Raw genomic sequence first — 15,898 nt, 5'->3', positions numbered from 1 at the left:
GAATAAAAAACAGAAACAAAATCAATATTTCACAGCTCCCTACATCACCATCTACGTTTAAAAACATATCATTCGTTTTCTGTTTATTTTTACCTAAATGATAATTCCATCAGGGCATGCATGGAGTATGTACTTTGTAACGTGATTACAAGATCTCAGTTTGAATGAAAATATTATATTCGAACTATTTGGCTTTTTATAGATTTTGTCTGTTTAAGGTGTTTGTGATACATAGCAAGATGGCAACAGAAAATTAACAAGTAACAAATATAGACATAAAATACTGGAGTAATTCAGCGGGTCAGGCAGCATCTCTGGAGAAAAGGAACAGGTGATGTCATCTATTCCTTTTCTCCAGAGATGCTGCCTGACCCGTTGAATTACTCCAGTATTTTGTGTCTATCTCCAGTGTAAACCAGCATTTCCTTCCTACACAAGTACCAAATATGCACTGTTATTGGATATTAAATAAGCAAAGTTATATTAACTTATTATGTTGAGTCTATGAAATCCTACTTACTCACGCAACCTTGATCCCCATGGGATAGATACACATGATACCTACTTTGGTTAACATAATTTCATAAGATCTAGGAGAAGAATAAGGCCATTCGGCCCATCAGGTCTACTCAATCCCATTCCCCTGCCTTCACAGCAGTCTGTGGCAATGAATTCCACAGATTCACCACCTTTGTGGTAAGTTTTATCGTGATTGTAATTACGTACAGTATCATCTGATCTGATTGCGTAGCATGCAAAACAAAGATTTTCACTGTACACGTGACAATAATAAGCCCACACCTCGCAGTGTCAGAAAGCACATTGTAAGGATCAACGATATGCTTCATCTTGGGGATGTCAAAGTGGGTGACCTTAAATATACAGACTCAGGAAAAAAAACTACAAGGACTCGAAATCCTGAATTTACTGTAGCCTTTTAGCAAGTTAAAAGTCTGTGTTCTGTAACTAATGACCCACCCCTATGTTGATATTAATTTCTGTACGCACATGGCACAAACTGGTGTTTTTAATACTTACAGTAGAAGAGACCTGATGTTTGAAGCCAGGACAAGCCAGCAGCGATGTCTACTGTATAAATGATGTTCTGCCTCCTCTGAATCTGTGGGGGCTGCGTCACTGAGCACACACCAGTTTTAGCTCCACACGCTGCACCTTGTATAAATGGCCCTGTGATATATTATCCGAAGTTGCCATCTGATAATAATGTAGCAGTTGCTAATTTGTTTTTTCAATGAAAGTCACTCCTGCAGTTGGTCAGCTTGTAAATATTAAAAGATCTGAAATCCATCAAAATGCTAACGTTACCAACTCAAATTTTAATTTGTATTTCAATTTTTCTCACCACTGCGTTCAAGAGCAAATGTTCAAATCGTTATCCCTTGGACGTTGTGCATCACATAGTATAGTCCCATTTAAGAGGCTCAGCCAATTCTGTGGAACCTTACTGATTAACTACATCCATGCCAGCCAGCACTGTTGTTCCTTGTCTCTGTCTCTCTTTCCAGCCGTCTTTATTCTCCTCTCCAAAGCTGTCCGTTCTATTGAAGATTGCAGTTCATCCTCCTTCTCTGTACATATTGATTGTATCCACTAGTGTGGGTTTTAGTGATCCGCATTTCTATTGCTTTCTGTTTGCTGTTCCGAGGCCTATCTGGTCTTAGCAGCGTTTCAAATTGAGAAGATGCTGTCTGCACTCAGGAGGCACACCTCATTTTAACTCTCAATATTATGTTAATCGGACAAAAAACATTTTGATTTACTGCTTCTTGGGAGGACTCAAATTTATTAGCTCTGACCACAGATAACTGACTGTGGCGTGGCGTAAACTTGTGTCTGTTGTAGAGAGCGCACTGGTTTGATGCGGTGTGTGAATAAACATCATTGTTCTGCCTGGCAGTATTAACCAGTCTATTCATTGGCAATACACCTCAGCAGGGGTCAATGCTATGAATGGCTGGCTCCACATCAAGCTGGCCTAAGCCACATAACGCTAGTTTGCACTACTTAGCGTCAATCTTAACACTTAAGGGGAGCTGGAGAAAATGTCATTATTCATTGTGTAGCTCAGTACGCTGCCTTTACAGGATAACACAAGGTACTTCAAGGACAATAAAGTGTTGTCCTTATGTAGGTTACAAGAAAAGTGATTTGTGTAAAGCAAATCTCCTAAATAACCGGCCTAATAATGAACAGATGACAGTGCAATGTTGCAACTAGTACAAATGCTGCCTCTCAGTTCTGAGATCCAGTTTCAATCCTAACCTTTGAAGTCTCTGGAGAAAAGGAATAGGTGACGTTTCGGGTCGAGACCTGTCTTCAGACTGTCAGACTGTCAGAAGAAGGATCTCCACCCGAAACGTCATCTATTCCTTTTCTCCAGAGATGTTGTTTAAGCCACTGAGTCACTCGATCTTTCTGTGTCTATCTTCGGTTTAAACCGGCATCTGCCGTTCCTTCCTACACTCGTCTTTGAAGTGATGTCTGCAGTCAGTATAGATATTCTCCTATGGGTTTCCCCTGGTAGCTCTGCTTTCCTCCAACTTTGCAAAGATGTGCAGTTTGGTAAGTTAATTGGCCACTAGAATTAAGGGAGGGGCAGGGCGTGGAGTATTGATGGGAATGTGAGAAGAATATAGAGACGGGTTAATTTGGGACAGTCAGCATAATGTTTTACATGGGAGATTATGTTTATAATAAGCACGAAGAAAGACACAAAAAGCTGGAGCAAAGGGGCTGTCCCACTGCGGTGACCTAATCCGCGAGTTCAGACGAGTTTGCCCTCGACTCATGGTCGCAGCATGGTCGACACTAGGTCCTAGGAGGTCTTTGTAACTCTCCTTCATGCTCGAGAGTAGGCCCCGTGTACTCGAGGCCTCAGCTAGGTCTCGGCGTATTTTCCAACATGTTGAAAAATGCCCGTGAGTAAAAAAAGATCGCCATGGAAAAAATAGACACTTTTTTTACTCGTAGGTTTAGTCGAAGTAGGTCGTAGTGGGTCGGCATGTTAGTCGAAGGTAATCGAGGGTAGTCGAAGGTAGTCATAGATAGTCTTCATCATAGTCGAAGGGAGATCGAAGGAGGTCGTCTCCACTCTCCACTATTCGGTGTCCAATTTTCCCGTAGCTAGTCAAAGCTAGTTATCAACATAGTCGAAGGGGGTCTTCAACATGACATGTTTTCAAACTCTCCTAAAAACTTGCCAATTAGGTCACCACAGTGCGACAGCCCCTTTACTCAGCGGGTCAGGCAGCATCTCTGGAGAAAAGGAATAGGTGATGTTTCGGGTCAAGACCCTTCTTCAGACTGAGAGTCAGGGAAAGGGAAACGAGAGACATAAATGGTGATGTAGAGAAATATAGAATAAATGAATGAAACGCATGTAAAGAAGTATTGATGATACAGGCCGTTAGCTGTGGCCTCTGTGAAAGCGAGTATAGACAATGAGACTCAGAAGGTCATAAGGACAAGGACTAGGAGTAGAATTAGGCCATCGGCCCATCAAGTCTACACCATTCAATCATGGCTGATCAATCTCTTCCTCCTAACCCCATTCTCCTGCCTTCTCCCCATAACCTCTGATGACTGTACAAATCAAGAATCTATCTATCTCTGCCTTAAAAATATCCACTGACTTTGCCTCGACTACCTACTGTGGCAAATAATTCCACAGATTCACCACCCTCTGACTAAAGAAATTTCTCCTTGTCCCCTTTAATTCGGAGGCTGTGACCTATAGTTCTCGACTCTTCCACTAATGGAAACATCCTCTCCACATCCATTCTCTCCCGAGACAACACATCCTTCCTCAGATATGATGCCCAAAATTGCACACAATATTCCAAATTAGGTCTTACCAGTGCCTTATAGAGCCTCAGCATTACATCTCTGTTTTTGTATACAGGCCCTCTTGAAATAACTGCTAGCGTTGAGTTTGCTTTCTTTACTACCTATTCGATGTGCAGATTAACTGTTTGGGAATCCTGCACCAGCTCCCAAATCCATTTGCACCTCCAATTTCTGGATTCTCACCCCATTTAGAAAATAGTCTACGCCTTTATTCCCCCGACCAAAATGCATGACTCCACACTTTGCTACACTATATTCCATCTGCCACTTCTCTGCCCACTCTCCCAATCTGTTCAAGTCCTTCTGTAGAATCTCTGCTTTCTCTACACTACCTGCCCCTCCACCTATTTTCGTATCATCTGCAAACGTTGCCACAAAGCCTCCAATCCCCTCGTGCAAATCATTAATCTACAAGAGTTGCAGCCCCAGCACCGACCCTTGCAGAACTCCACTAGTCACTGGCAGCCAACCAGAAAAAGCCTCCTTTATTGCTATTCTATGGCATCTGCCATCCAACCGACCTGTTATCCTGCTCAAGATGACTTTGGTGGGGGAGGGATGGAGAGAGGGGTGATGCAAGGGTTACAATGGGTTCAACAACACTTTCAGGACTGTACTGGAGAATGAGGGCGGAGGAAATGTAGAGCAATTGTCTACTTCATGGCATTAAATTCTCAGAATATGATTGAACACAATCCTACGATACAAGTTAGAGTAACTTGACAGAGCAAGCAGTGGTGAAAGCATGGATGTGAATGACAGATCCCACCAACTGGTAGCCTAATGCCCCGGTCCCACTTAGGAAACCTGAACGGAAATCTCTGGAGACTTTGCGCCCCACCCAAGGTTTCCGTGCGGTTCCCGGAGGTTGCAGGTAGTGGTAGCGGGTAGGGAGACTGATAAAAACCTCCGGGAACCGCACGGAAACCTTGGGTGGGGCGCAAAGACTCCAGAGGTTTCCATTCAGGTTTCCTAAGTGGGACAGGGGTATAAGAAAACGTTCAGTGCTCCACAGGTCAATTGTGGTGTCCTGCAATCACGACGCACATACTTCTGTTAACCTTGCCATCCACAACTTATAAACTGCACATCTATTCAGTCTGAAGAAGGGTCTCGACCCAAAACGTCACCCATCCCTTCTCCCCAGAGATGCTGCCTGTCCCGCTGAGTTACTCCAGCATTTTTTTCTCCCATCTATTCAATGGTGGTTTTATAAATAGCATGTTTGCTTCTGAGTCAGAGAAGTGTGGGCTAAAATTTGAGCAGAGACCAGAATGATGCAGAGTGGAGTCCTGAATGAGTGCTGCACTACTGAACGATTTAGGAAGCCATGTTCAGCTTCATTTGACTTTGATTAGGCTGCATATGGAGCACGGTGGGCAGTCTGAACCCCCCCAACACAGGGAGGATGTGGAGGCTTTGGAGAATGTTGCCTGGATTGGAGGCTATTAGCTATAAAGAGATTGTTTACTTACCTTCCTCTAAGGTTGAGGGGAGACCTGATAGAGGTTTATATAATTATCAAAGGCAGAGATAGGGTAGATAGACAGACACTTTCCCCCCCCCCCAAGGTGAAAATATCAAAGCCTTTTGATGTTAAAGGGCACAGCTTTACTGAGAGCAGAATAATTTAAAGCAGATGCGTGGGGCAATATATTTTTGTACAGAGAGTGGCAGGTGGCTGGAATATGCTGCCAGGGGGTGGTGTGAAGGCAGATACGATAGTGGCATTTAAGCAGCTATCAGATAGGCACATGGATATGCAGACATTGGAAGGATATGGATCATGTTCAGGCAGTGAAGATTAGTTTAACTTGTCATTGTTCGGCATGGACATTGTGGACCAAAGGGGCTGTTCTGTGCTGTACTGATCTATGTCACAACTGAGACTTTAAACTGCAGCCCCTTCAACTGGATCTGGTGAAAATAAAATACCCCATGTAATTAAATAGTAGAAAGCTATTACAAAAGACACTGACTGGTCAAGTTGCATATTTCAATCAACGTCACAATTAAATCTTAAATCAGAAGAGATTGCACTAGCGTATTAAGGGCAAAAGAGTAACTAGGGAGAGAATAGGGCCCCTTAAAGATCAGCAAGGTATAAATGTGTGGAGTCACAGGAGATGGGCGAAGTGTCAAACAAATATCTCTCATCTGTATTGACTGTGGAGAAAGATGTGGATGCGAGGAGATTTGAAGAGGTTAGTAAAGATGTCATGAAGAGAATCCAGATTATAGCAGACATGCTAAAGCTCTTCAAATACATAAAACTGGATGAATTCCTGGGACCTGATTAATTGTATCCTATGACATTGTGGAAAGCTCGGAAAAAAAATTGCAGAATGTCTGATGGAGGTATTTGTATCACCGATGACTATGGACATGTGCTGGAATACTCAAGTGTGGCTAGTTTTGTGTTTCTATCTAAGAAAGGCTGCGAGGAAGAGCTGCGAACTAAGGGCTGGTGAGCGTGGCATCAGTGGTGGGTAAGTTTAGTTCAGCTTAGAGATACAGCACGGAAACAGGCCCTTCAGTCCACCAAGTCCGTGCCGGCCATCAATCGCCACATACCAGCACCATTCTACACACACCAGGGACAATTTACATTTTAACCAAGACAATTAACATACAAACCTGTACACATTTAGAGTGTGGGATGAAACTGGAGCACCTGGAGAAAACCCATGCAGGTCAAGAGTCAAGTCAAGAGTCAAGAGTGTTTTATTGTCATGTGTCCCAGATAGGACAATGAAATCCTTACTTGCTGCAGCACAACAGGATATGTAAACAATACAGAACAGGAGATAAAAGTTCAGTGTGTCTGTAGACCAGACACCATATATATACACAATAAATAAACAGATACAATGCAATAGTATTAATAGATTGTTATTTTTCAGAGTTTATTTGATGTTGTGTTTAATAGCCTGATGGCCGTGGGGAAGCAGCTGTTCCTGAACCTGGATGTTACAGATTTCAGGCTCCTGTATCTTCTTCCCGATGGCAACGGAGAGATGAGTGTGTGGCCAGCATGGTCAGAATGGGGAGAAGGTAAAACTCCGTAAGGACAGCACCCATAGTCAGGATCAAACCCAGGTCTCTGCCGCTGTAGGGCAGCAACTCTACCGCTGCACCACCATGCTAGCCTTCCATTATTAATGCCCCCCCTATGTTGTTGGAGGGGATTGTGAGAGACAGGGTATACATGCATTTGGAAAGGCAAGGACTGATTGGGGAAATTCAGCATGCCATTGTGCATAGGAAACAGTGTCTTCCCAATTTGATTGATATTATCGGGGCTGGAGGGTTTGAGTTCAAAGGAGGGTTGGATAGGCTAGTTTTTTCCCCTGGAATGTAGGAGGCTGAGGGGTGACTTCATAGAGATACATATATTCAAGGGGTGTAGACAAGGACACAATCTTTTTCCCAGAGGAGGGGAGTCTAAAACTAGAACTCATAGATTTAAGTTTAGAGGGAAAGATTTAAAATGGACCCCCAGGGCCATATTTTCACACAGTGGGTGGTGCTTGTATAGAATGAACTGCCAAGGAAAGTAGTGGAGTGGGCGCAAATAGAACTAAAAAAACAGTTGGTGAGGTGAGATAGGAGGGGGGGGAAAGGTTAAAGGCCAAATGCAGGCATGTGGGCCTTGCTCGTTAGGCAAGTTGATGAGCATGGACAAGTTGGGCTGAAGGACCTGTTTCTGTGCTGCATTGCTCTATGGCTCTTCATATTGAAGAAGGGTCCCAACCCAATCCACATATCCCAACCTATCCACATTCTCCAGAGCTGCTGCCTGACTTGCTGAGTTACTCCAGCATTTTGGGTCCTTCTTTCTGTTGCAATCTGCAAGGTGATGGGACAGCCTACACAATAAAACTGAAAGATGCACCCAGTAAAAAGCTTGATGGATCAGCGACCTCAGTATGTCAAACAACATAGAATAGCCCCAACTTCTTAACCATATAACCATATAACCATATAACAATTACAGCACGGAAACAGGCCATCTCGGCCCTACAAGTCCGTGCCGAACAACTTTTTTCCCTTAGTCCCACCTGCCTGCACTCATACCATAACCCTCCATTCCCTTCTCATCCATATGCCTATCCAATTTATTTTTAAATGATACCAACGAACCTGCCTCCACCACTTCCACTGGAAGCTCATTCCACACCGCTACCACTCTCTGAGTAAAGAAGTTCCCCCTCATGTTACCCCTAAACTTCTGTCCCTTAATTCTGAAGTCATGTCCTCTTGTTTGAATCTTCCCTATTCTCAAAGGGAAAAGCTTGTCCACATCAACTCTGTCTATCCCTCTCATCATTTTAAAGACCTCTATCAAGTCCCCCCTTAACCTTCTGCGCTCCAGAGAATAAAGACCTAACTTATTCAACCTGTCTCTGTAACTTAGTTGTTGAAACCCAGGCAACATTCTAGTAACTCTCCTCTGTACGTCTTGATGTCACCCTCTCCCTTGTAAAGCTAGCTTGTTATCAGTGTTGGTCAAAAATCCCCTTTATATAAGGGCTCACTGGATGTTGTACAATGTTGGAAGGAGGAGCAGAATAAAGTCATTTGGCCTTGCAAATCTGATCCTTCAACACTTCACCAGGCTTAGTGTTCAAGAAGGAACTGCAGATGCTGGAAGATCGAAGGTACACAAAAATGCTGGAGAAACTCAGCGGGTGCAGCAGTATCTATGGAGCGAGGGAAATAGGCGACGTTTCAGGCCGAAACCCTTCTTCAGACTGATGGACCCCAGTTTCTCCAGCATTTTTGTGTACCGTTACCAGGCTTAGTTTAGTTTAGTTTAGAGATACAGCACGGAAACAGGCCCTTCGGCCCACCGTGTCCGTGGCTGCCAGCAATCCCCGTATATTAACACTATCCTACACACACTAGGGACAATTTTTACATTGTCCTATCGCATCACATATTCTCCATCCTGCCATCTGTGAAGAGGTACAGGAGCGTTAGCTGCAAAACCAGCAGGATGCTCCTCAGCTTCTTCCCACAGGCTATAAGACTGATAAACGGACTTTGCCCCCTGCCAAAGTATCGCGCACCAACCACCAACCTGGACACACTGCAGCAGAGCCACTGTCGTGCCGCTGCCGATCGGAACGCCTGTTGATGTTTAGTAGAGAGTAGAGTGTTTAATTTGTTCATGATGATATATGTATTTGTATTTCTATTTATTTTTTACTGCACACTGAATGGACACTGGTTGAGCAATGTTTTTGTGTTTTCTCTGGGTATGTGAGTACTCAGGAAAATGACAATAAAGATATACTTGATACTTGATACATACACCAAACCAATTCACCTACAAACCTGTACGTTTTTGGAGTGTGTGTGGACACCAAAGATCTCGGAGAAAACCCACGCAAGTCACGGGGAGAATGTACAAACTCCGTACAGACAGCACCCGTAGTCGGGTTTGAACCCGCGTCTCCAGCGCTGCAAACGTTGTAAGGCAGCAACTCTAGCGCTGCACCACCGTGCCACGCTTGCCGGGGGACTCCTCGGAGGATGTTAATTTGCTGCCATCTCTCACAATGGTGGAATGCACCTTTTTGTCTCTGTCTTCCACATTACATTTGAGGTTATTACATTCCAGGCTGGTAGATAAGGCTGCTGTTGCTCATGCTGGAATTGTGCAATGCAAGGTCAGTCCCCCAGCAGTTGATCAATGCCTATAGGATGGCTCTGTGTGTAATTAATGTTGGGTTTAGCTGAAACAGTTAATTTGGCAGCACAGACATCAAGCTATGTTGCATGTCATTCTGCATTATGATCTGTCCACTCTGGACATTTTCACAGCATCAGTAGCATGCTAATGGGCTGTCCCACTTAGGCCATTTTTCAGGCGACTGTCAAGTTGCTGTTAGCCGCCTGAAAAACTGGCAACTGGAACGGCACCGTCTCAGCATAATGGGTCTTTAATGACGCACACCAGTGAAGTGCGTTTGAGAGACAGATACTATTTTAGAATCAAATAAGTAGCTGAAAAAAAGCATCAGCTCGGGACCCAAACTTAGCACATGCAATGTCTTACAACAGTTAGTTTTCCAATGGCAATCTCTGTGAAATGTTTCATTTCCCACAAAACGCAATTAACTTAGTTTACCTCATTCTCTAAACATTCTGCATTTTCTTAGTCTAGCTAGATGATCCAATCCACATATTTAACATTTCATTAAAATCGTGTTAGATTTTGTTATTTCACAGAAGCTGAAGATAATGTTGTTATCATTCCCCAAGGCACACATCTGGCCTCAGCTCTCCGTGTTAACTTTATAAGTCATTTTTTGTCTTATAATCCATATTATACCAATAAAGATTCTGAAATTGTGTAATTTCTTATTAATTTACACACTCTTATTAATGCGCTGTATTTTACACAAACAAAGATCTTGTACTTTATCATCATGGTATCTAATCAAAAAATCAACATTTTTTTAGGGAATTGTATTGTAAATATCGATTCTCTATAGTTTCAAGAAAAGTGACAAAATGCAGAGCTGTTACCCATTGCATGAACATTGTGTAAAGACAAGACTGAGGCAGATTAAATTGCATCAGTATAATTAAATCTCCAGCATTCACTGCCCAGGTTTATGTATTCATTATGACCATTTGGACAAAGTATTGGATGAGTAATGTGTACCTTGAAATGTTTCTCAGCAAGACCAATACATTAAAGGACAGAGCGAGAGGAAATACATTGTATGAAAAGAGGAGTGAGGTAGAACGCCAATGAGCTCATCTTGTTTTCTGTGAGAGATATCATTCCTATTCCCATCACTAATATTGTAAAACATGTTTATTTCCATGGGTTCAGGTTGCTTTCTTTGCACTATATTCCTTACAATTTAAATCCACCTCCAGCTTTCTGCAGTGGGTTTTCAATCAGCTCAAGTTATTTTTTGTTTGTTTGGTTAGCCATGGAGTAACACAATCTCTCTGCCTCCGATGTAAATCTCCATCAATCTGTTATTAGGCAATAGTACAAATACAATCAAAATCTATTGCAATAATTCAGCACATCACTCTACAGTACGATTTGGAGATCACATGCTACTACATCCAAAATTTAATATTTTCTTCAATTCAATCATTAAAAACATTAATACATTAAAAAAAAAATGCAGATACTAGAATTCTGAAATGAAAAAAGAATAGCACTGGACACACTTGGCAGATCAGAGAAACATAAACAGTGTAGAGGTTGCAGTATGAAGACCCTTCATCAGAACTAGATAAGAGAAGAAATAGGTTACACAGAAAAGCTGGAGAAACTCAGCGGGTGCAGCAGCATCTATGGAGCGAAGGAAATAGGCAACGTTTCGGGCCGAAACCCTTCTTCAGACAGAAGAGAAGAAATAGATGGGTTTTAGGTTGTGGAGAGGATGGGAGAGGGATAGAAAGCCTTTCCTATTCTTGGAGCCAGAATTACCATAGTGATACATTGTCAATGAATCCATGTGAACATCGAACATAATACAGGCTTGTCAGCCCACAATATCTGTGCTGAACATGATGCCAAGTTAAACCAATCACCAATAGACCAATAGAAGGGTTTCGGCCCGAAACGTTGCCTATTTCCTTCACTCCATAGATGCTGCTGCACCCGCTGAGTTTCTCCAGCAATTTTATGTACCTTAAACCAATCACCTCTGCCTGCACATGATCCATATCCCTCCAGTCACTGCATATCAATGTGCCCATCTAAAAGGTGTTTCAATGCCACGATCGTATCTGCCTCCATCACAACCCCTTACAACGTGTTCCAGGCACCAACCAAACTCTTTGTAAAAACTTGCCCCGTACATCTCCGTTAAACTTTGCTCTATCGTCTAACTCAAAGCCCACTAGTCTTTGATATTTATCACTCTGGGGAATGGCTTCTGAATGTCTACCCTGTCTATGCCTCACATAATTTGATATACTTCCATCAGATCTCCCCTTTACCTCCGACGCTCCAGAGAAACCAATCCAAGTTTGTCGAGCCTCTCCTTATAGCTAATATCTCTAATCTTGGCAGCATTCCAGTAGCTAGATCAATGAAAGAAGTTTGAGAGAATGAAAACAAATGAAGGAATTTGTAAAAACTGTGAAATGCTGGTCAGATCAGCAGGAAATGCCCAATATATCTGGCACTGTTCGTGGGCAGAGAGAAAACAATTCTGAAACATGGGCTAGAGGTGGAGATAACAGATTGGGAATGGGAAGGAGAATTAACGTCCTATATCAAGCAGTTATAATGAGGCACTACGTAATCTTTAGCAAAAGTACTTATTTTCTGTCTGGGCACATTGCAACCTTCTAGACTCAATATCAAATTCTACAATTAAGTCAAGTCAAGTCAAGTGAGTTTATTGTCATGTGTCCCAGATAGGACAATGACATTCTTGCTTTGCTTCAGCACAACACAATATTGTAGGCACAAATACAGAACAGATCAGTGTGTCTATGTATCAATGAATATATATATATACACACATAAATAAACAGATAAAGTGCAATAGGCTGTTATAGTTCAGAATTTGTATGATGTTGTGTTTAATAGCCTGATGGCTGTGGGGAAGTAGCTATTCCTGAACCTGGATGTTGCAGATTTCAGGCTCCTGTACCTTCTACCTGATGGCAGCGGAGAGATGAGTGTGTGGCCAGGATGGTGTGGGTCCTTGATGATGTTGGCAGCCTTTTTGAGGCAGTGACTGTGATAGATCCCTTCGATGGTGGGGAGGTCAGAGCCGATGATGGACTGGGCAGTGTTTACACATTTCTGCATCCTTTTCTGCTCCAGGGCGCTCAAGTTGCTGAACCAAGCCACGATGCAACCGGTCAGCATGCTTTCTACTGTGCACCTGTAGAAGTTAGAGAGAGTCCTCCTTGACAAACCGACTCTCCGTAATCTTCTCAGGAAGTAGAGGCGCTGATGTGCTTTCTTTATAATTGCATCAGTGTTCTGGGACCAGGAAAGATCTTCAGAGATGTGCACGCCCAGGAATTTGAAGCTCTTGACCCTTTCAACCATCGACCTGTTGATATAAACAGGACTGTGGGGTCCCCCTCCTACTCCTTCCAAAGTCCACAATCAGTTCCTTGGTTTTGCTGGTGTTGAGGGTCAGGTTATTGCGCTGGTACCATATCCGACAGTTGCTCGAGTCTCGCCTCTATACTCTGACTTGTCTCCCATCAGTGATTTGAGTCTTCAACGGTGGTGTAATCTTGCGAACTTGATGATGGAGGGTTAGGCTACGATCATTCTCTGCGAGATAATCTTAGTGTATAGAGTGAGGAGCAGGGGTACTGACTGAGCACGCAGAGCCTTGAGGTGCTCACCGTGCTCAAAAGCCGTTTTCGAGGCTGACACCTCCAACTCCAGAGACAGACCCCGGTCTGTGAATGAGGAAGTCGAGGATCTAATTGCAGAGGGTTGCGCAAAGACCGCAACCCGGGTTCCTCTGTTTGGAGGGGGATTGGGCTAGAATGCCGAGCTGTAATCAATGGGATAACAGCTTGCAGTCATATGAGTTTTTGTTGTCCAAGTGGTCCAGAGCGGAGTGGACTGGGGCCAGACTGGAGATCGCATCCGCCCTTGTTGATCTGTTGTGGCGGTAAGCGAACTGCAGTTGGGTCTCAGGTCCTTTTGTCGAGGTAGGAGTTGATTTTCTCCATGATAAACCTCTCAAAGCACTGGTCCAATAGTCATTGAGGCACGTCACCTTACTCTTACGGGGGCGTGTTCCCGGTATGGAGTTTTTTTTTTTTTGCTAATGTTTATTTTATCCTAGAAGTGGCACAGTCATATGTGCACCAAAGTGCCTAATATCCGGTGACTGGCACTATTTTCATAATACAGTTTTATGCCCCAACTTCGGTTTTTTGGGCGTTACATTGAGAAAAGATGAGAAGGGGTCACACAAATGGCCTGTTAGAGAGGGGTAAAGGATAGAAAAATGTGAAGCGACATATCTGCTGCTGTGAAGAAAGTTTAAACGTTCTCATGCAAATGAAGAAAGTTGAGAGAGAAAATAGAAAAAATAAAATAAAATATAAAAAGGAGATCATTATTTATAGTCTTGAATTATTAACCCTCCCGGTCGTACCCTCACCTTCTCTTTGAAATGGTTATTTTTTCCAATTGTGTTGCACCATATGATTCCAAAAAAACGACAAATGGAGACCAACCCGTTATAAATTGGTCTGATTTATCCATTGGAAGGAGGAAAAAGGTTGTTTCCTCAAGATGACTGCGGTGTCCCAACATACTTGCAAATCCACATTTTAAGCGTTGGTGTTGAGGGAGGTACCCTGGCACAATATTAAGTATTATCTCTTTTTGCTATTACTCAAACCATAATTAAGGAATAGATTTTGAGATGTGTTCATGATTTATTCCCATCTTCCATTACCGGCCACGCAATATGAGTATCAGTTTCAGCAGGGGGCTGAGCATTCTTGTCTTGAATAATTTTGTAATTGTATTTCGAAAATATCATTTCCAAAATCTATAAAGTTTTATGCAGGAAACTAAGGAGTGTGTTATAGTTGCCTTTTGGGCTAGACATTTATCACAAGTGGCAGATATATTTGGATAAAATTTGTTCAATCTTGTTTTTGAATAATATAATCTATGTACAATTTTAAATTGTATTAGATTATGTCTTACATTAATTGAACATTTGTGAATATATATCAGGTATTTTTCCCATTTAACCTTCGTAATTTTTATCATTAATTCCCGTTCCCACTCTTCTCTTCTTGGGCACCGGTATAGTTGATGCCCTTTTAAAACAGGTGGGGACCTCAGACCTCAGAAGTGAAAGGTTGAAAATGTCCGTAAAAACTCCAGCCAGTTGGTCCGCACAGGTTTTCAGAACACGACCGGGTATACCATCAGGTCCAGGTGCTTTTTCGAGGGTTCACCCTCTGAAGGATCTTCTGACGTCGGCCTCTGTGACTGTGACTGAAATACCATCACAGCGAATGGGGGTTCGGGGAGGCACATCAGTATTCTCCCTATCAAAGCGTGCGTAAAACGCATTGAGCTTGTCGGGGATGATGCTTCGCTGATAATTGAGCTGCTGACTTCGCCTTGTAGGAGGTGATGGCATTCAGGCCCCGCCACAGCTGCCGAACATCCATCTCATCCTCCAGCTTGGAGCAGAAGTCCCTTTTGGCCATTTTGATGGCCTTACCAAGGTCGTATCTGGACTTCTTGTAGACCTCTGTATCTCCAGACCTGAATGTCCAGGATCTGGTCTTCAGAAGAATGCTGATCTCATGGTTCACCCAAGGCCTCTGGTGAGGAAACACTTGGAAGGTTTTTGTTGGGATGCAGTCCTCCACACATTTCTTTTATGAAGTCTGTAACGACTGTGGTGTATCCATTCAGGTCCGTTGCCGAGTCCCTGAACATTGCCCAGTCTACTCACTCCAAACAGTCCTGGAGTTGGTCCTCTGTTTGAGATAACTAATTTCTCTACTGACACCTGTTCTGCTGCAGGTCATCCATCCTCAATATTAGCTCAGGCTTGGGTTACTGAAGAAGTGTCTCGACCCGAAACGTCACCCATTCCTTCTCTCCAGAGATGCTGCCTGTCCCGCTGAGTTACTCCAGCATTTTGTGTCTATCTATTAGTTCAGGCGTTCTCTCTCCACTAAGGCCACAGTTTTCCTGCAACTCTGCATTTCAACATTTTTATATTCCTTGTTATTTCGTGCCTGTATTCCGTGCAACTGCCCTCATCTCACTGATGTTATGCCACCTTTTCTCCCACTAACTGCCCTCGGTAGTGCAGCGGTAGAGTTGCTGCCTTACAGCGCTAGGGAACCAGGATGGATCATGACTACAGAAGCTGTCTGTATGGAGTTTGCACGTTCTCCCCGTGACCGTGTGGGTTTTCTCCGAGTGCTCCAGTTTCCTCCCACATTCCAAAGATGTGCAGGTTAATTGGACCTGGTTGAATTCCCCCTCGGGTGAAGGATAGTACTAGTGTAGGGGATAATTGCT

General features: G+C 43.2%; 1 protein-coding gene across 1 annotated transcript in view; it reads right to left on the bottom strand.

Moving 5' to 3' along the window:
• Positions 1 to 15,898, bottom strand: part of ngef (neuronal guanine nucleotide exchange factor) — a 77,636-nt gene that overhangs the window by 52,721 nt on the left and 9,017 nt on the right. The window lies entirely within an intron of this gene.

This window comes from Leucoraja erinacea, chromosome 14, assembly GCF_028641065.1.
Source record: "Leucoraja erinacea ecotype New England chromosome 14, Leri_hhj_1, whole genome shotgun sequence".
NCBI lineage: Eukaryota > Metazoa > Chordata > Chondrichthyes > Rajiformes > Rajidae > Leucoraja > Leucoraja erinaceus.
This window is presented reverse-complemented; position numbering and strand designations above follow the sequence as displayed.